At 40.2% G+C, this 21,574-nt stretch overlaps 1 long non-coding RNA gene across 4 annotated transcripts in view; it reads right to left on the minus strand.

Moving 5' to 3' along the window:
* Positions 1–2,272: 2,272 nt before the first annotated feature.
* LOC140729542 (uncharacterized) overlaps positions 2,273–21,574 on the minus strand; it is a 65,882-nt gene continuing 46,580 nt past the window's right edge. For 2 of the 4 annotated variants that reach the window (XR_012099348.1, XR_012099347.1), the window contains 4 exons: positions 10,245–10,337; positions 8,251–8,370; positions 6,125–6,260; positions 2,273–3,269 (listed from right to left, as the gene is read on the minus strand). This is a non-coding gene — a long non-coding RNA (uncharacterized lncRNA). The remainder of the gene's footprint in view (positions 3,270–6,124; positions 6,261–8,250; positions 8,371–10,244; positions 10,338–21,574) is intronic. The other 2 variants (XR_012099350.1, XR_012099349.1) reach the window with 2 other exon arrangements.

A 21,574-nucleotide genomic window follows, 5' to 3' on the forward strand; every position in this document is an offset into this window, starting at 1 on the left:
CAGCTTCCAGCATCTGCAGTCTCTTGTATCTCCCGTGGGTCCATTCTCCACACCTAAATAAACACTCATCAAATATATTAGACTCTTCATCCATGTGGAGGGGAAACATGAGTGTATCATATTTAAACTTGATCCATAACTTCTTTGCATGAGTTACTATACTGAAGCAGAGGAAGAAGCTTAACTGATTTTTCACTCTTCCTACAAGTGACTAAGAAGCTGTTCTGAAGTTCATGCTTGCTCATTCTGGTCTGTATGAGTTGATATGCTATAATTATTGTGTAACTGAGATCAATAAATGCAATTTGTTATAGGCCATGCAAGTGGGAAGTCTGAGGAGAGAGAAGAAGGATTGGCCTCGTTAGGGAATAACTTGGAAAGCTGAAAAGAGTGATTGTGGTGGAGGATTTTGGAGGCAAAAATATATTTTATTAAACTTAGCATTGTGATGGAGGTTTTTGGCTGGTTTGTTAGCATTGTGGCTGAAGGTATGCCAAATTTGGGCAAGGTCAATTTTGTCAAGCTAAGGTGTGATTTAACAAAAGAAGACTTGAAATGCTACTCAAAGAAAGAGCAGTATTGGAGCAGTGGGAGATATTTAAGGAGCATTAAAGGGTTTGGACTCAATCTTTTTCTGTAAAGTGAAAAGGAATCTCTTAAATCCTGATGTTGTGGATGTCAAACGATATGCAAAGATATGGCAAACAAAAAATAGAGGACATGCAACAAATATTTAAATGTAGTAAGGATCTATTGGACTATAGAATGTACAGTATTGGAGCTGTAAGACAAGGTACAAGAAAAATAGAATAGGAAAGGGGAATAACAAAAGAACGAGCAAGGTAGAAATTATATTGTTAATTTATTAAGATACAACATGGAACAGGTTGTTCCAGCCTTTCGAGTGCAACTTTATTGTGGGAACGAGTGTTGTGGAAGCTAGATGACTGGGAAATTTTTAAAGAGGAAGTAGATAATTTGATGAAAGATCAGAGAACTGAGAACAATGAGGAACTGGCACAAAAGAGGTGAAGCCTGGGGCAGATAAACCATGATTATATTGAATGGCACGGCAGACATGAGACACTAAGTGGCCTATTCCTACTCTTGTTCTTACGCACATCCAAGTCCGTGATTCCTTACTTTCACTTCTGTTTGGGGCTTTTTGACAATTCCCATTAGATATTTCCGTCACTTGTTATTTCTTAGCTCTACCCAAACTGATTCTTCTATTTGATTTCCTGAGCTATGATCCTTTCATTCATATGTCTTCATGACTTTATTTTCTTATCAGGACTAGCCATTCTCATTTTCCTCTTTATGTATTATTTAATAAAAATTGGGCATTTTGTTCCCAAAGCTTGGCTATTTTGCCATCGTATTTTGATAAATTCTTATGTACCAAACCCAATTATTTCTGTTTCTGCCATTAATTCATCAATCTGGTTATCTGCAGCATGAATGAAAAACCTTCAGTCCTGTCTCTTCACTGTTTTTCCATGTCTAGACTCTAATTGAAGATGTACCCTTATGCATTGAAAATGTAAGGATGGCATAATATTAGTGAACTAAATGGGCTTTATAGCAATATCATCAGTACCAGAACTATTTTCTTGTTACAATTCCAAATTAACAGAATTTAAATTCAGATTTGAGCATCTGTTTCAAATAGTGTGACAAAATGTTTCTTTTTTCCTATAGTGTAGGAGGCCATTTGATCCATCTAGTCCATATATGTCAAACTCAAGGCCCGCGGGCCAAATCCGGCCCGCGGTGGAATTATCTTTGGCCCGCGAGATAATATCTAATTACTATTAAAGCTGGCCCCAGTAATCGAAGCGCCTATGGCGTATGATATGGCTAATGCTGAGTTTATTCAGGTACCAGGTTTTCAGGGTTTTTAGTGTTTATTCGGCAGTCTTCTTCATAAGAAAAGGAATTTGTAAAGAGAAACACTTTGTAGTTATAGCAGAGACTGAGACACATGAGAGCAGGCTGAAAAAACGGAGGCAACGAAAGCTGCGTTCGCACGCGTCCGACTGATCCGGCCCGCATGAAGCTGCATTTTGCTCAATCCAGCCCGTGACCTAAAATGAGTTTGACACCCCTGATCTAGTCTATTCCAAACAGTTCCCTTAACCTCATTCTCCCACTTCTTTCACTTTTCTCTTCCACATCAACCACTCCTGATTCTCCTACCACTTACTTTACATGATGGGTAACTTAATTAACCTCACAATCTGCCATGTTTTAGGATATGCAAAGAAAGCAATGTATCCAGGAAAAATTTATATCATCGTCTTTTTAGTTCCAATCATGTTGTTCCTTGTACAATTTTTGTATAATTTGTATTTTTCTTTTGAACATTGTGCTTGTAATGCTGCTGCAAGTACATTTTTCATTGTACCTGTGCATATGTGTTCTTGTGCAAATACAATAAACTCGACTTGGACTTGCATTGCCTTGCCATCTACTAAATATGTCAGCACCAATAATTGGTGATGACATATGAATTGCAGGAAATAGTTACAAGAAGGACAAGGATATGGAAATTCAATTCACAGATCTTTCAAACTGGTCTTTTTTTATATTTTGGAAGAAGTTTTGGATTCCCAATTATTTACAATCAAAGTTCAATAAAATTCAAAGTTCAAGTTTATTATCAAAGAAAAATATGTCACCATATACTACTCTGAGATTCATTTTCTTGCAGGTATTCACATTAGAACACAGTGACAAACAACTAATATGCAAAAACTAAAATGAATAAATAAATCAATGAAGATAACTAAATGAATAGTACTGAAACAAGAGTTGCAGAGCCCTTGAAAGTGAGCCCCTGTGGAATCAATTCAGAACTGAGGGGGGTGAAGCTATCTATGCAGGTGTAGGAGCCTGATGTTTGAAGGGTAAGAACTGTTCCTAAACCTGGTGGTGTGGCTCCTGTGCCTCCTTCCTGGCAGCAGCAGCAAGAAGAGAGCAGAGTCTGGATGCTGAGGGTGCTTGATAATGGATGCTGCTTTCTCCTTGTAGATGGGGAGGGCTTTTTCTGTGATAGACTGAACCACAGCCACCACTTTTTGTAGGCTTTTCTGTTCGTAGACAATGGTGTTTCCATACTAGGCCGTGATACAACCAATCAGGATATTCTCCAATGTGCATCTATACAAGTTTGTCAAAGTTTCAGATGTCTTGCCACATCTGCGGAAACTTCTAAGAAAGTAGAGGCACTGTCATGCCTTCTTTGTAATGGCACTTACATGCTGGTCCTAGGATAGAGCAAAAGAAAATAAGCAGTAGATACTTAAGACTGAAAAACTTTAGGCTTCTTGTATCACAGCAAGAGTTTACAGGATAAAAAAGGGTCATTTGATTCAGCTGATCTTTCCTGATGATACAAGGATCCTCCCACCATTTTCTGTTTTACACCTTTTATTCCATTCTCCCATGTATGTATCCAGCTACCCTTTAAATCAAGGGTTCCCAACCTGGAGGCCATGGCCTATTGGTATTTGTGCATGGCATAAAAAAGGTTGAGAACCCTTGTTTTAAATGCACCTATAGTGATTTTCTCAAAGCTACTCATGTTTTCTCAAATCTATGGCATTGAAAAATAAGATTCTCTGGAATTCTGACTATCTATTACTTGCATTTAAAAGAGGGTTTTTTTTTTAGGTTGTTTTTAACTCATGGAGAAATGCCTTTACAATTATACTCTATAAAATTCTTTCATAGTCATACTTAAGTTTTCCATTTTCTAAAGTATATTTTTATCCAAGAAAAATGTGCTCTCTGATTTCTCTCTTCCAAATCATATAATGTCACATTTATCAATATTTTAATTCACTGAATGATAATCCTAAACTTTCTCAATTTTGTAGTACTGTACTCTGAATTTGACGGCACCTTTAGAAAGTTTGAAACGGTCCCTTCAATGATTAATTCTCGTCATTTATGTAAATGACCATAGGTTCCAGAATTAATCTTTCTGGAAACCTCACCAACCATTAATTTACGAACTGTTTTCTGTTCAAATTTCACTGATCTCATCTCCATTTACTCCCTGATTTCACGTGGTCAAAAGCCCATCATGAGGAGAGGAGGGGGAGAGGGAAGGAGGGAGAGAGAGAGACACACACACACAAAAACCAATGGCGCCTAAGATCCTATGGAAAGTACAGCACAAAGGCATTGTGTATACGAAGTGAAAAAGTAGTGAAACTACATTTAATGGAAACTGTTGACCAGATTACCCTAATTATTGCCCAAAAGGGCCCTCTATTCATGTTCAAATAATGTGCACTTTAATAGTTAGAATGAGCTTTGACTAAGCTTCTTACCTAAAGGAAAACTCTTCCAACAAGATGAACCCTTACAAGATGGATTCAAAATATGGAAGGTCTAGAACAGGGAGGGCTTTCCAACCTGGGGTCCATGGACCTCTCGGTTAATGGTAAAACTCCATGACATTAAAAAGGTTGGTAACCCTTGATCTGGAATAACCTTGTCCAAACAGTTAGAATATCTATAGCTGTCATAAACACAACAAAAACTTTAACCTATGCCAACTATCAAACACACATCTACATTAAAATTTGCTTTGTTAAATTGTTACAGGAGATATTATTGGTATATTTTTTGAGGCTAATAATTAAGACTGATCCAGTTCACTGAGACTCAGTAAGTTGTGATCTGGAATTCATGATTTGAATTCTGTAGGTGGTGCAAGAGGATTCAGTAATAACTTTAAAAAGGAAATGGATAAAACATTTGGAAAAAAATAATTTGTGGTGACTGTTTAGCAGTGAGCATATTAAGTTAGCTTGAACAAACATAGACATTGGGTAAAGTTATTGGTGTCATTGAAGCAAATATTCTGTGACAATATTCTGAATATTGTGCAAGTGACAATATTCTGGATACGGATATTTTAATCAGAAATTATTTGGAATACAGCAAAGAAACAGGCCCTTTCAGGCCACAGTGACTCTGCTGACCACAATGCCGAATTAAACTAATCCCATTTGCCTGCATGGGATCCATATCCATTGTTCGCTGTATATTCATGTACCTGTCTAAATGCCTTGTCACCTTAAAGCTATGCTCTCAAGTACTTGAAATTTACATCCTGAGGAAAAAAACTGTGACTATCCTTTTTATGCCTCTCACAATTTTTAAACTTTTATTAGTTCTCCCCTCAGCCCTCAATGCCTCAGAGAAAACCAATCCAAGTTGTCCAACCTCTCCAAACAGCTACCACTCTCTAATTGTGGCAACATCCTGGTGAACCTCTTCTGCACTCTCTCCAAAGCCTCCACATACTTCCTGTAATACGGAGATCAGAAGTTCTCAAAGTCATATAAATGTGACCAAACTAAAGTTTTATATAGCTGTAACCTGACTTTTGAACTTTTATGCTCAATGCCTCAATCAATAAAGGCAATGCTACTTGTTATCATCATACATACGTCTTGCCAGTTTCATAGAGCTACAGGCTTTCACCAAAAAATTCCTCAGTATATCAGTGCTCCAAAAGGTCTTGCCACTTACTGTATTTAACATCTCATACTTCTCCAGATTAAACCTCATCTGCCATTTCAAATGCCCATATCTTCAAATGAAGCTTGACTGAATCTGTGGTTGTTTTAAGTGGTGGGGGCCTGACTAATGATATTAAGAGTCTTTAAAGGGAGTGTAGAGATATTTTGAATTTTTAATTTCCTACAATAAATGGGAAGAAACTTTTCAGAGGGTAGTTAATCAGTTTTAGGCCAAAAAGTTAATGTAAAGGCATTGGACAATTAATTAAAGAGGAAAATGTTACATTTCACTGGAGAAGGAGAAAGGGCTTTGTTTTTTTTTTCCAGGAGATATCCCATGCTAAATAGCGTTCTATATTTAATTATTCTCTGATTCACTGCCTCCTGCTTTGGCATGACATATAAATTAGCACAAATATGATGTGGATTGGAAGTAAGGGTGTTCTTTTTCTAAAGAATAGCAAACTGGTGAAACAGTTTTCATTTTCTTATTATGGATTCCCTTTAGATCTTCAAGAGATAGCTGAATCATTTTTAGCTGGAGACAGAAATCATCTTGTACAATAGATAAATAATTTGCTCACCAAAACCAATGACATTACTCTGGATGCACTGCTGTGACTCACTGTAATGCAATTATTCCATTTCTTTCTACAGGTTTTCCAAAATGCGACAAAGTAAGCCATTTTCATCCTCTGGCTAAAGCCCTTGACAGATAGCCTGTAAGTAGATTATGTTTTGTAAGGCCTCTGAATTAATGTGAATTTTTCACATAACATTATAAGCTTGTTAGAATTAACAATATTGCCAACTAATTACAAGGCTGGTTTTGAAGAGCTATATGTGAGGGAAGCAATAGATTAATCTTGTAGGTTAAAACTTCAGCACAACATCGTGGGCCGAAGGGTCTATACTGTGCTGTACTGTTCAATATTCTATCATCAAAGAAATAATCCTTGAATTATACTTAATAATAAATGGGAAAAAAAACTGGAAATATACAGCTCTCTTTAAACTCTCCAGGATAATGTGGTCTCTTTAAATTTATTAGATTCACTGGAAAAAAATGATTCCTCTGTGCAACATTTTTCAAAAAAATTAATAGTCATAGAATATTAATGGAAAAATATCCAATAGCCCAGAAAGTCTGCTAGTTTACCACCACTGAAGTGGAGTGTGCTGAATTAACAGAGTTCTACAGTATCTGAAATCTTGTTCTGTAAGAGGATACAAACACACAAAATGCGAGAGGATCTCCGCAAGTCAAGCAGGATCTATAGAGGGGAATAAACAAAAGACATTTCATGTTGTGATTTTTTTTTTATTAGGACTGGAAAGGAAAGAGCCACAATCCAGAATAAGAAGGTGGGAGAGGGGAAGGAAAACAAGCTGGTAGGTGATAGGTGAGACCAGGTGAGGAGGAAGATGGATGGATAGAGGAGAAGGAATAAAGTAAGAAGCTGGATAAATAGAAGAGGTAAAGGGCTGAAGAAGAAAGAATCTGAAAGGAGAGGACAGTGGACCGTGGAAGTAAGAGAAACAGGAGGGAGCACGAGAGGGAGGTGATGTGCAGGTTAGGAGAAGGGTAAGAGGAGAACCAGAATGAGGAATGGAAAGAGAGAGAAAGGGGGCGGGGGAGAAATGTCCAAGTTAGAAAGGTCAATATTCATGCCATCAGGTTGTAGGCTACTGAGATGGAATATGAAGTGTTGCTTCTCCAACTTGAGTGTGGCCTTATCATGGCAGTAGAGAAGACTGTGAATGTTGTAAAGGGAATGGGAAGTCGATTTGAAATGAGTGGCCACCAGGGAAATTTCGCTTTTTGCAGCGGATAGAGCAAAGGTGTTCAAGAAAGCAGTCCCCCAATCTACATTGGGCATCACTAATGTAGAGAAGCCTTACTGGGAGCACTGAATACAATAGATACAACAGACTTGGAGACTCCTCACCTGGAAGGACATTAATTGTAGGAGGGGGGAGGTGTAGGAGCAGGTGTTGTACGTCATATTTGCAGAGGTAAGTGCCAGCAGGGAGATCAGAGGGAAGGGATGAGTAAACAAGGGCGTCACGTATAAGGCAGACAGAGAGAGTGGGGGGAGGGAAATGTGCATAGTGGTAGGATCCCGTTGTAGATGGTGGAAGTTACAGTGAATGATTGGCTGGATACAGAAGCTCATGTGGTGGTAGGTAAGGACAAAGGGAGCCCTATCCTTGTTATAGTAGTGGGAGGATGGGGTGAGGGCCGAAATACAGGAAACGTAAACTGGCAGGGACTGGAGGAATATAAACCTCACGAAGCAGATGGGATTAATTTGTTTTGGCATCATGGTTGACACAGACATGAATTTTGAAACATTCTGTTTGCTACTTCACATTTATAGGACTTCTTGAGCATTAAGTCTGCGTTAACTCTCAAGAACCTTTTCATCTTTTAAACACTATTCATGAAGTGCAGGTGCGTTGGACATTTATCTTTTTATATTTAATGGCAAATTAAGTTTGCACCTTCTATTCCTCTGCCCAGTTATGTATTTTATCCAAAATATACTTTTGAACTGTTTTTTTTACAACTGAAGATTCTTGTCTGATGTCATTATAGCAAATCTCAGCACCAAAATTTGACCAATTTATTTAACTACGTTATTCATGTAATACTGAAATGGCAATGAACCAGAATTCATCATCAGAAGAACATACTCAGCAATCTTACCATTCCTGTGTATATAAACTTCTCAAAACTCGTTTGTTTTCTATGCTTAATCCATTTTTTTCTGTCTGCAAATCTCATGGCTTAATTTTCTGGCAGAATCTTGTCAAAAACTTTTGGAAGCTGAAATACAACATTGTAAAGGAATATAGTAAAGGCCATGTTTCAAATCAAAATGTTTGTCATTTGTGAAATGACTATAAGAAGTACACATTCATTGGATTAGTCTATAAACCAACAGATTTACAAAAGACCATTACAATGTAGACTTTCTGAAATGATTTTGGTACAGCCTCCTAGGAAAGTTGGCCTTGTACCCAAAGGGCTGTCTGTACCAATAACATTCCCTGGGACCTTTCCATTCATTGTGTATTGTCTATGTTATTAGGTGTTATATTTGAATGCACACAGGATACAGGACAGCGTAGGTGATCTTGTAGCACAGTTACAAATTGGCAGGTGTGACATTGTGGCTGATAGAAGATAATACTTGGGAGCTTAACATACATGGATACACATTATATCAAAAGGACAGGCAGGTTGGCAGAGAGGGTAGGGTGGCTCCATAGAACAGTATAGCACAGGAACAGGCCATTTGGCTCATAATGTTGTACAAACCAGCTAAAAAGCAAATCAAAAACACCCAAACACTAAGCCCTCCTACCTACACAGTGTCCATATCTCTCCATCCGCCTTACATTCATGAGCCTATCCAAATGTCTCTTACAAGCCTCTAATGTTATTCGCCTCTACCACCATACCAGGCGGCACATTCCAGGCATCCACGACTTTATGAATAAAAAGCTTACCCCTCACATCCCCCTTGAGCCTACCCCCTCTTGCCATCAATGCATGCCCTCTCATAATAGACACTTCAACTCTGGGAAACAAGGTACTCTCTGTCCACTCTATCTATGGCTCTCACAATCTTATAAACCTCTATCTGATATCCCCTCAGCCTCCAGTGCTCCAGAGAGAACAACCCAAGTTTATCCAGTTTCTCGTGACAGCACATGTCCTCTAAACCAGACAGCATCCTGGTAAAACCTCTTTTGCACCCTCTCCAAATCCTCAACATCCTTCCAATAATGGGGAAACCAGAACTGTGTTCAATACTCCAGATGTGGCCTAACCCGATTTTTATAAAGTTGCAGCATAACCTCGAGTTTTGAACTTAGTGCCTCGACTAATAAAAGCAAGTATTCCATAAGCTTTCTTCACTATCTTATCAACCTGTGTAGCCACTTTCCAGGAGCTATGAACTTGGATCCCAAGATATCCGTGCTCAGCAGCACTGTTAGGATCTTATCCTTAACAGTGTACTGTCTCCTTGCATTTGCCCTACCAAGGTGCAACACTTCATATTTATCTGGGTTAAACTCCATCTGCCATTTTTTTGCCCATATCTGCAACTGATTTATATCACGCTGTATTTTTTGTCAGTCTTCTACACTATCCACAACTCCTCCAATCTTGGTATCATCCACAAATTTACTAACTCACCCATCTACATTTTCATCACAAACAGCAGAGGTCCCAGCACAAATCCCTGTGGAACATCACTAAATGCAGACCTCCAGATCGAATGTCCCTTCAGCTGCTGGCCTCTGTCTTCTATGTGCAAGTCAGTTCTGAGTCCAAACAGCCAATTCTACATGTATCCCATGCATCTTAATCTTCTGGATTAGCCTCCAATGAGAAACTTTGTCAAACACCTTATTAAAATCCATTTAGACGACATCCACTGCCCTACCCTCATTAATCTCTCTCGTCACCTTGTCAATAAAACAACCTGCCATGCACAAAGTCATGCTGGCTCTCCTTAATTAGGCCATGGGTTTCCAAAAGCTCGTATATCTTATCCCTAAGAATTTTCTCGAGCAATTTCCCTACAACTGACATGAGACTCACCGGTCTATGGTTCCCAGGATTTTCCCTTGTTCCCTTCTTAAATAGAGGTACAAGATTAACCACTCACCAGTCCTCGGGGACCTCACCTGTGGCTACAGAGGACCCAAAGATACTGGTCAAGGGCCCAGCAATCTCGCCTCTTGCCTTCTTCAATAACCTGGGGTAAATCCCATCAGGTTCTGTTGGTAAATAAAAACAAAATCTGATCCTTACAAAGAGATGACATGGAATTGGAAGGTGCAGAATCCTTGTGGATAAAGTTAAGAAAATACAAGGGTAAAAGACCCTGAAGGAAATTATATACAGGCTTCCAAACAGTAGTCAGGATGTGGGGTACAAATTACAATGGGAGATAGAAAAGGTACAGTATGTAAGTCCGTGCCAAATGCTTACTCTCACCTAGTCCCACCTACCTGCACTCAGCCCATAACCCCCCATTCCTTTCCTGTCCATATACCTATCCAATCTTTTTTTAAATGACAAAATCGAACCTGCCTCTATCACTTCTACCGGAAGCTCGTTCCACACAGCTACCACTCTCTGAGTAAAGAAGTTCCCCCTCGTGTTACCCCTAAACTTTTGCCCCTTTACTCTCAACTCATGTCCTCTTGTTTGAATCTCCCCTACTCTCAATGGAAAAAGCCTATTCACGTCAACTCTATCTATCCCCCCCATAATTTTAAATACCTCTGTCAAGTCCCCCCTCAACCTTCTACGCTCCAAAGAATAAAGACCTAACTTGTTCAACCTTTCTCTGTAACTTAGGTGCTGAAACCCAGGTAACATTCCAGTAAATCTCCTCTGTACTCTCTATTTTGTTGACATCTTTTCTATAATTCAGTGACCAGAACTGTACACAATACTCCAAATTTGGCCTCACCAATGCTTTGTACAATTTTAACAATACATCCCAACTCCTGTACTCAATGCTCTGATTTATAAAGGCCAACATACCAAAAGCTTTCTTCACCACCCTATCCACATGAGATTCCACCTTCAGGGAACTATGTGCCATAATTCCTAGATCACTCTGTTCTACTGCATTCTTCAATGTCCGACCATCTACCATGTATGTCTTATTTTGATTAGTCCTACCAAAATATAGCACCTCACCCTTATCAGCATTAAACTCCATCTGCCATCTTTCAGCCCACTCTTCTAACTGGCCTAAATCTCTCTGCAAGCTTTGAAAACCTACTTTATTTTCCGTGATTTAGTATCATCTGCATACTTACTAATCCAATTTACCACCCCATCATCCAGATCATTAATGTATATGACAAACAACATTGGACCCAGTACAGATCCCTGAGGCAATAGACAATAGACAGTAGGTGCACCTCACATTTATCCACATTAAACTGCATCTGCCATACATTTGCCCACTCACCCAACCTGTCCAAGTCACCCTGCATTCTCATAACATCCTCCTGACATTTCGCACTGCCACCCAGCTTTGTGTCATCAGAAAATTTGCTAATGTTACTTTTAATCCCTTCATCTAAATCATTAATGTATATTGTAAACAGCTGCGGTCCCAGCACCGAACCTTGCGGTACCCCACTGGTCACAGCCTGCCATTCCGAAAGGGACCCGTTAGTCGCTACTCTTTGTTTCCTGTCAGCCAGCCAATTTTCAATCCATGTCAGTACTCTGCCCCCAATACCATGTTTTGCCCACTAATCTTCTATGTGGGACTTTATCAAAAGCTTTCTGGAAGTCCAGGTGCACTACATCCACTGGCTCTCCCTTGTCCATTTTCATAGTTACATCCTCAAAAAACTCCAGAAAGTTAGTCAAGCATGATTTTCCCTTCATAAATCCATGCTGACTCGAACTGATCCTTCTACTGCTATCCAAATGTGTCGTAATTTCCTCTTTTATAATTGACTCCAGCATCTTTCCTACCACTGAGGTCAGGCTAACCGGTCTATAATTCCCTGTTTTCTCTCTCCCTCCTTTCTTGAAAAGAGGGACAACATTAGCCACCCTCCAATCAGCAGGAACTGTTCCTGAATCTATAGAACATTGGAAAATGATTACCAATGCGTCCACGATTTCTAGAGCCACCTCTTTAAGTACCCTGGGATGCAGACCATCAGGTCCTGGGGACTTATCAGCCTTCAGACTCAACAGTCTATCCAACACCGTTTCTTGCCTAATATAAATTTCCTTCAGTTCATCCTTTACCCTAGTTCCTTTGGCCACTATTACATCTGGGAGATTGTTTGCGTCTTCCCTAGTGAAGACAGATCCAAAGTACCTGTTCAACTCATCTGCCATTTCCTTGTTCCCCATAATAAATTCACCCATTTCTGTCTTCAATGGCCCAATTTTGGTCTGAACTATTTTTTTGCTATTCACATACCTAAAGAAGTTTTTACTATCCTCCTTTATATTCTTGGCTAGTTTACCTTCGTACCTCATTTTTTCTTGGCGTATTGCCTTTTTTGTTATCTTCTGTTGCTCTTTAAAAGCTTCCCAGTCCTCCGGTTTCCCACTCATCTTTGATATGTTATACTTCTCCTCTTTTATTTTTATACTGCCCTTTACTTCCCTCGTCAGCCACGGCCACCCCTTACTCCCCTTAGGATCTTTCTTCCTCTTTGGAATGAACCGATCCTGCACCTTCTGCATTATTCCCAGAAATACCTGCCATTATTGTTCCACTGTCTTCCCTGCTAGGGTATTGTTCCAATGAACTTTGGCCAGCTCCTCCCTCATAGCTCCATAGTTCCCTTTGTTCAACTGTAATACTGACACATCTGATTTTCCCTTCTCCTTCTCAAATTGTAGGTTAAAACATATCATATTATGGTCACTACCTCCTAATGGTTCCTTTACCTTGAGGTCCCTGATCAAATCCGGTTCATTGCACAACACTAAATCCAGAATTGCCTTCTCCCTGGTAGGCTCCAGTACAAGCTGTTCTAAGAATCCATCTCAGAGGCACTCCACAAACTCCCTTTCTTGGGGTCCAGTACCATTCTGATTCTCCCAGTCTACCTGCATGTTGAAATCCCCCATGACAACTGTATCATTACCTTTGCGACATGCCAATTTTAACTCTTCATTCAACTTACACCCTACATCCAGACTGCTGTTTGGGGGCCTGTAGATAACTCCCATTAGGGTCTTTCTACCCTTAGAATTTCTCAGTTCTATCCATACTGACTCTACATCCCCAGATTCTATGTCCCCCCTGGCAAGGGACTGAATATCATTCCTCACCAACAGAGCCACCCCACCCCCTCTGCCAGTCAGTCTGTCCTTTGGATAAGATGTATACCTTGAATATTCATTTCCCAGGCCCTGTCTGCTTGAAGCCATGTCTCTGTTATTCCCACAACATCGTACTTGCCAATTTCCAACTGAGCCTCAAGCTCATCTACTTTATTCCTTATACTTCGTGCATTCATATATAATACTTTTAATTCGGTACTCCCCTCTCCTTTCATATCAATTCCTATTTCACTTGGCCATACTGTATGATTTTTTCTTGAGCTTTCTACTCCATTGATTCTGTTGTCCTTTTTAACTTTTCTTATTTTCACTTTCCCTTTAACTCCATCCTTATTTTTCCAGTTCATCCCCTCCCCCCACTACTTAGTTTAAACACATCTGTGTTGCAGTGGCAAACCTGTCTGCCAGAATGTTGGTCCCCTGCCTATTAAGGTGCAACCCATCCCTTTTGTACAATTCATCCCTACCCCAAAACAGATCCCAGTGGTCCAAGAATGTAAATCCTTGCTTCCTGCACCAGTTCCTCAGCCACACATTCAGATCCATTATCTCCCTGTTCCTGCCCTCTCCAGCACGAGGAACTGGAAGCAAACCAGAGATAACCACCCTGGAAGTCCTGCTTTTCAGCCTTCTTCCGAGTTCTCTGAAGTCCTGCTGCAGAATGTCCTTCCTCTTCTTCCCAATGTCATTTGTGCCGACATGCACTACCACTTCCAGCTGTTCACCTTCACCCTTGAGGATTCCCTGCAATCGGTCCGTGATGTCCTGGATCCTAGCACCAGGGAGGCAACACACCACCCTTAAATCTTGCCTGTTGCCGCAGAAACCCCTTTCCGTACCTCTTACTATGGAGTCCCCTACTACCACTGCTCTTCCTAATGTCTGAATCCTTGGCTCTGCTTCTGCACCAATTTTCAGCTCACAGACCTGTCTGCCTCTCAGACTGGCAGTATCTTCTGTCCTGACAGCTTCCAAGAGGGTGAACCTGTTTACGAGAGGTACATCCCTTGGGGTCTCCTGTACTTCAAGCATCCTCTCCTTCCTCATTGTGCCCCCTTTCTCTCTTCCAGTATCCTCGGTGTAACGACCTCACTGTAGGTCCTGTCCAGAAAACTCTCGTTTTCGTGGATAAACCTGAGGTCATCCAGTTCTTTCTTCAGTGCTGCAACATGCTCCTTCAGAAGCTGAATCTGGACACACTTTCCACAGCTGTAGCAGCTGGGACACCACTAGTCACCGGCCTCCAACCTGACTAACAGTTATCCACCACTACTCTCTGGCATCTCCCATCCAGCCACTGTTGAATCCATTTTACTACTTCAATATTAATACCTAACGATTGAACCTTCCTAACTAACCTTCTGTATGGAACCTTGTCAAAGGCTTTACTGAAGTCCATATAGACAACATCCACTGCTTTACCCTCGTCAACTTTCCTAGTAACCTCTTCAAAAAATTCAATAAGATTTGTCAAACATGACCTTCCACGCACAAATCCATGTTGACTGTTCCTAATCAGACCCTGACTATCTAGATAATTATATATACCATCTCTAAGAATACTTTCCATTAATTTACCCACCACTGACGTCGAACTTACAGGCCTATAATTGTTTACTCTTTGTAAACCTTTAAGAGGTTTACTCTTAGAACCCTTTTTAAACAATGGAACCACATGAGCAATACGCCAATCCTCTGGCACCATCCCCGTCTCTAATGACATTTGAAATATTTCTGTCAGAGCTCGTGCTATTTCTACACTAACTTCCCTCAAGGTCCTAGGGAATATCCTGTCAGGACCCAGAGATTTATCTACTTTTATGTACCTTAAAAGCGCCAGTACTTCCTCTTCTTTAATCGTCATAGTTTCCATAACTTCCATACTTGTTTCCCTTACCTTACACAATTCAATATCCTTCTCCCTAGTGAATATCAAAGAAAATAAATTGTTCAAAATCTCCCCCATCTCTTTTGGCTCCGCACATAGCTGTCCACTCTGATTCTCTAAGGGACCAATTTTATCCCTCACTGCCCTTTTGCTATTAATATAACTGTAGAAACCCTTTAGATTTATTTTCACCTTACTTGCCAAAGCAATCTCATATCTTCTTTTAGCTTTTCTAATTTCTTTCTTAAGATTCTTTTTAAATTCTTTATATTCCTCAAGCACCTCATTTACTCCATGCTGCCTATATTTATTGTAGATCTCCCTCTTTTTCCGAACCAGGTTTCCAATATCCGTTGAAAACCATGGCTCTCTCAAACTTTTAACCTTTTCTTTCAACCTAACAGGAACATAAAGATTCTGTACCCTCAAAATTTCACCTTTAAATGATCTCCATTTCTTTATTACATCCTTCCCATAAAACAAATTATCCCAATCCACTCCTTCTAAATTCTTTCACATCTCCTCAAAGTTAGCCTTTCTCCAATCAAAAATCTCTATGCTGGGCCCAGTCCTATCCTTCTCCATAATTATATTGAAACTAATGGTATTGTGATCAATGCAACCCAGAACCCGCAACCCGGAAGTAGAAATAATGTATGTACACAAGGGTTCACCACCCTTTTTTGCACCACGGACCAGTTTAATATTGACAATATTCTTGCGGATCGGCTGACGGAGGGGTGGGGGTGGGAGGGTGTTAAACATAACTGGAATACAGCGATACTCGAAGCAGGTTCCTTATGTCCAGTCTATTCCGCAATTTAGTTTACGTGGCTCTCAGCACTTAGCTTCTGTTCCGCTTGCTCATGTTTTTCTCACTTAAAAAACTCAGTACGTCTTTCAATACGGGGTGCTTGGACTCAGGGTACTGAAGCAGTTTTGAGGGCTTCATTGCCTCATTAGACAGCCTCCGGGCCCGAACTCCAGCCTCCTTCCAACCTTGGCCAGGTGCGGCTGGTCATGGGTGGGGTGGGAGGACAAGGTCAGGGCCGGAGGTCCCCATACCGGGGCCGCAGCAGTCGCAGTCCAGAGAGAGCGACCGAGCAAGCGAGGAGTGCAACAGGGCGACTGCCCGCCCCCCCCTTGTAGGATCTATTGGCCAACAAAAGTTTGTCTTGTGGGATGACTTTCAGTAGATCGCAGCGAGGTAGCTGCTCTGCTACTTATAAAACCCTGAGCCCGAATTAGGTCGTCTGTGAATATTTTAGCAGCGGGATCCCCACAAACATTCGGTGTGCTGAACAGATTTAGGGGCGGCGCTCATCTGTCCGCACTCCAGGCCGGTAGCAATGGCACTTCCTGCCGGCCGCGTGAGGCAGCAGGTTACCCGAGGCCAACCAGTGATCCCTGGCGTGAGGGTGTCACTGCATTTAGGCGACTGATGACCTCGCGTGCGTTCAAGTTCAACAGTGGGTGTGACAAGGAATGAGGAAAGGTGCAGCTGACTCATATCGTTTCATATCGCCAAATCATATCATTTCCAGTGGTTGGGGACCACTGAAATACACTGTGTAGTGCGTGGCAGGGGAGGTACACACATGCGCACTGGGCAGGAAGAACAGAACTAAAACCCTGCAACCCGGAAACAATCTCTCAATGGCATTTGTGGATTTATTTTTCTTTTTTTTCGTGATCTACTGGGAAAGTCTCAAAGATCGACCAGTCGATCGCGATTGACGGGTTGGTGACCACTACCCTAAACAATACAGTATAACAACTATTTACATAGCATTTGCATTGTATTAGGTATTATAAGTAACCTAGAGATGATTTAAAGTACAGGCAGTCTTTAAGTCGGATTTGTACATAAGTCGGTATTATTTAGCGTCAGTCAAACGTTTGTCTTAGTATATAGTATATATTTTACCTTTCTATGCATATAAAACACTTAAGAAATGTATGTATTTCAATAATTAAACCACCGTGTTGCTTAGTAATGATTGTAGCTTTCATCAGGGCAGGGCCTTTCACATGCTCCATTATCCTCACTTTATCCTTTAAAATTGTTCCAATCGTTGACGGAATGTAGCCTAATGCTTTTCCAATGACCGATGGTGTTTCACCTCTTTCTGATCACTTTATTTTCAATCATGATCATTTTCAGTCAACAGAACAGAAACACTGCGGATTCAGCAGCAGCCATGGGCTGCGGGCACTGAGCTCTGCCGGGTTCTAAAGTCCACCACACTAAGACAGGTTAAATAAGGGACTTGGGCATCTGCATTTTTTGGTATCTGCGGGGGGTTCTGGAACCAATCCCCCGCGGATAAGGAGGGCCAACTGTAATATAGCAAAAATTAGTGGGAAGTTAGAGGATTGAAAAGCTTTTGAAAACCAACAGAAGGGAACTAAGAAAGCAATAAGGACAGAAAAGATGAAATATGAAGGGACGTGATATTAAAAGGGTAACTGTTTTTAAGGCTGGTGGTCCTGGCAATGTCTTTTCCCTGATGGGAGAGGGAAACCAGTCCATGAGGATGGTGGATCAGATCCTTCATGATGTTTCTGGCCTTTTTCCAGCACCTTTCTGCATATATGTCTGTTGGCAGGGAGGCTGGTGTTGGTGATGCTTTGGGCAGTTTTGGCAGCTGTTGTAGAGCTTTCCTGTAAAAGCAAGGATATAATGCTGAAGCTTTATAAGTTAATGGGTAGACCACACTTGGAGTATTGTACATAGTATAGAGCCCCTTATTATTGAAAGGATGTGCTATCGTTAGAAAGGATTGGAACTAAAAGGTTTAAGTATGAGGAGGGTTTGATGGCTCTGGGTCTGTACTGGCTGGAATTTAGAAGAATGAGCAGGAGCTATTGAAAGCTACTGAATATTTAAAGGCCTGGATAAAGTGGATGTGGAGAGGATATTTTCCATAGTGGGGGTGTCTATGACCAGAAGGCAAGGCCTCAAAAGAGAGAGATGACCATTTAAAACAGTTATGAGAAGCAATTCCTTTTGCCAGAGGGTAGTGAATTTGTGGAATTCATTACCATAGGTAGCTGTGGAGGCCAGGCCATTGAGTATATTTAAAGCAGAGATTGATAGGTTCTTGATTAGTAAGGGTGTCAAAGGTTATGGGGAGAAGGCAGGAGAATGGAGTTGAGAGGAGTAATAAATCAGCCATATTGGAATGGTGGAGCAGACTTGATGGACCAAATGGTCTAATTCTGCTCCTACTATATGTCTTATTGTTTTATGGTTATTAGTCTTCCCAAAGTACATAGCTTACACGTAACAGGATTAAATTCCAGCTGCCACTGTTCCAACCTTATTTCTAACTGATCAATATCATCATGAAGCCCAAGACTATCCTCTTCACTATCAACAACACCACCAACTTAACACTACAAACTGTCATATACAAACTCACTGTTCATACCTCTTACATTCAGATCCCTAATCAGTATTATATAACAAATAGTAAAACTCCCATTACTTATCCCTGTAGTATACTGATCTCAGGCTTTCAATCACAAAAAAATCCTCCATTATCGGCCTTTACTTTCTCTCATGTAGCTGATGTTGATTCCAATTTGTTTACCCAATTATTGCCGCTTTGAAAAGTTCAGCCTAATTGGTAAAACGGGATCTCACTCTTATTGTAACAATAGTTAGATAGTTATCTAGTTTAATCACTGCATTTCCAAGTATAAGTTAACCCTGCCCTTAAGAATGTTCCCCAACTAATATTAGACACAGGCCTGTAATTACTTGGTTTATCCCCGCGGCACTCTTTGATTAAAGTGGATTTAATCAAGGATCACTTGCTGACCTCCACTCATCTGCCACCTCACTTGTGGTCAACAAAGATTTAAAAATCTCTCCATCAGACACCAGCAATCTCCACTCCTGCATCCCATAGAATTCATGGATTCATTTCATCAGGTCTTGGATGTTATTTCCTCTAAAGCATGCTGAAATATCCAACATCATTTTGATGGTAACATGTTCTAGAATTTTATGAACACCCTCCCTGAATTTTTGAATGACAAGTCTTTCTCCTTAGTGAGTAAAGATGAGAAGTATTTAAGACTTCATCTCTGACTGTATGCACAGAATGCCTCTCTTCTTGTTACTATAATTATAAAATGCTTTTAGATTTTCTTTAAACTTGTCCATCAAGGGTATTTTGTGCCCCTTCTTTACTCTAATAAGTGTCTCCTGCACTTTCTGTATTCACAAATGGCATCCCCCTACTTCCAGTTCCCTATAGCTACTATACAATCTTCTACAGGGTGGTGTGCTGGGACAATGGCATCAACATGGCTGATGCCCACAGGCTCAATAAACCGATTAGAAAGACTGGCTCTGTTATGAGTCAAACTGGACACACTGGAGGCTGTGGTAGAACAAAGAACCCTACGGAAAATCCTAGCAATTCTGGACAATGTTTCTCACCCTCTGCATGCCACCTTGCCTAAATAGTGGAGCACTTTCAGTAACAGACTAAGATAACTGTGCTGCTCCAAAGAACGTTATGGTCTTTCTTACCCTTGGCCATAAGGCTGAATAATGAGTCACCCTATAGCAGAGAAGTGATGACCCCCTCCTGTTAGACTGTTTAAGGTAACTTTTTTAAAATTTACTCTTCTAATATTGTATATCTGTGAACTTGTAATGCTACAGGGAGACTGTAATTTCCTTTGATATCAGTAAAGTTTGTGTGTGTATGTATGTTTATTTATTTATTTATTTATTTATTTATTCTTTGCTTACCTTATTTCTTATTCCAGCCCTTAATATTCCTTGATGTACAAGGTTCTTTGGACTTGCTGCACTTGCCTTTCACTTTTATGGTAACTTGTTGGCCCTGAATTTTTATTATTTCACTTTCAAGTGATACTATTTATTTATTGGTAATTAATTCATTGGCACCGTATATGTCGATCACTTCTTGGTGGTGGAATATGATGAGGAAGTCGCACCCACTATGAGGTGTATTCTGACAGAATGTATTTAGTCCATGTTCCAAGGGGCAAGACTTCAACAGGAAAGGACACGGGTATCTTAAAACAAGAGTAAAATAAAAATAATTATATTTACAGAGTTTTAAAAAATTTAATTTTCTTGGCAATGGTGTTTGAAACATGATAGACAAAGAAGAAGAAATATTTGAAGACTAGCAATAATAACAGCATCAATAAAATGAAGATGTAGAAAAGTTAGTCTTTTAGCTTCAAAACCTCAAATTATAACTCAGCTTTGACCAAAAGCTCAATTGTTGCCCTTCCCCTACAGTACAGTACAGTCGGCCTTCCTTATCCGAGGGAGATTGGTTCCGGGACCCCCTGTGGATACCATAAAATGCAGGTGCTCAAGTCCTTTATTTATCATGTCTCAGTGCAATGGACTTTAGGACCCAGTGGAACTCCTGACCTTATTTAACCTGTCTCAATGTGGTGGACTTTAGAACCCGGCGGAGCTCAGGACCTGCAGCCCGCGGCTGCTGCTGAATCCGCAGTGTTTCTGTTCCATTGACAGAAAACGATCACGATTGAAAATAAAGTGCAAATAATAAAGCGATTGGAAAGAGGTGAAACGCCATCGGTCATTGGAAAAGCATTAGGCTACAGTCGGTCAATGATCAGGACAATTTTAAAGGATAAAGTGAGAATAATGGAGCATGCAAAAGGCCCTGCCCAATGAAAGCTATAATTATTACTAAGCAACACAGTGGTTTAATTATTGAAATACGTATGTTTCTTAAGTGTTTTATATGCATAGAAAGGTAAAATATATACTATATACTAAGACAAACGTTTGACTGACGCTAAATAATATCGGATGTACCTGTTTCGACTTACGTACAAATCCGACTTAAAGACTGCCTGTATTTTAAATCCTCTCTAGATTACTTATAATACCTAATACAATGCAAATGCTATGTAAATAGTTATTATACTGTATTGTTTAGGGAATAATGACAAGAAAAAAAATCTGTACATGCTCAAACAACGAGTGCTGGAGAGAGAACTTCAGAGTTTTCCCAATCTGCAGTTGGTTGAATCTGCCCATACGGAACCCGTGAATAAGGATGCCCGACTGTACAATTAAAACATTTATATCTTGCATTCAAAGAATCAAATGTTTTATTAGTTTATTCAACAGTGGCACAGTCCAAAGATCCTGCCACTTAATCAATCAAGAATCAAGGCATAACTACAAAGACAACTCATAACTTATTATTACATTGACAATACAATAGCCATTGACATTGGCTATTTTCATTA

The sequence above is a fragment of the Hemitrygon akajei genome, chromosome 1, assembly GCF_048418815.1.
Source record: "Hemitrygon akajei chromosome 1, sHemAka1.3, whole genome shotgun sequence".
NCBI classification, from domain to species: domain Eukaryota; kingdom Metazoa; phylum Chordata; class Chondrichthyes; order Myliobatiformes; family Dasyatidae; genus Hemitrygon; species Hemitrygon akajei.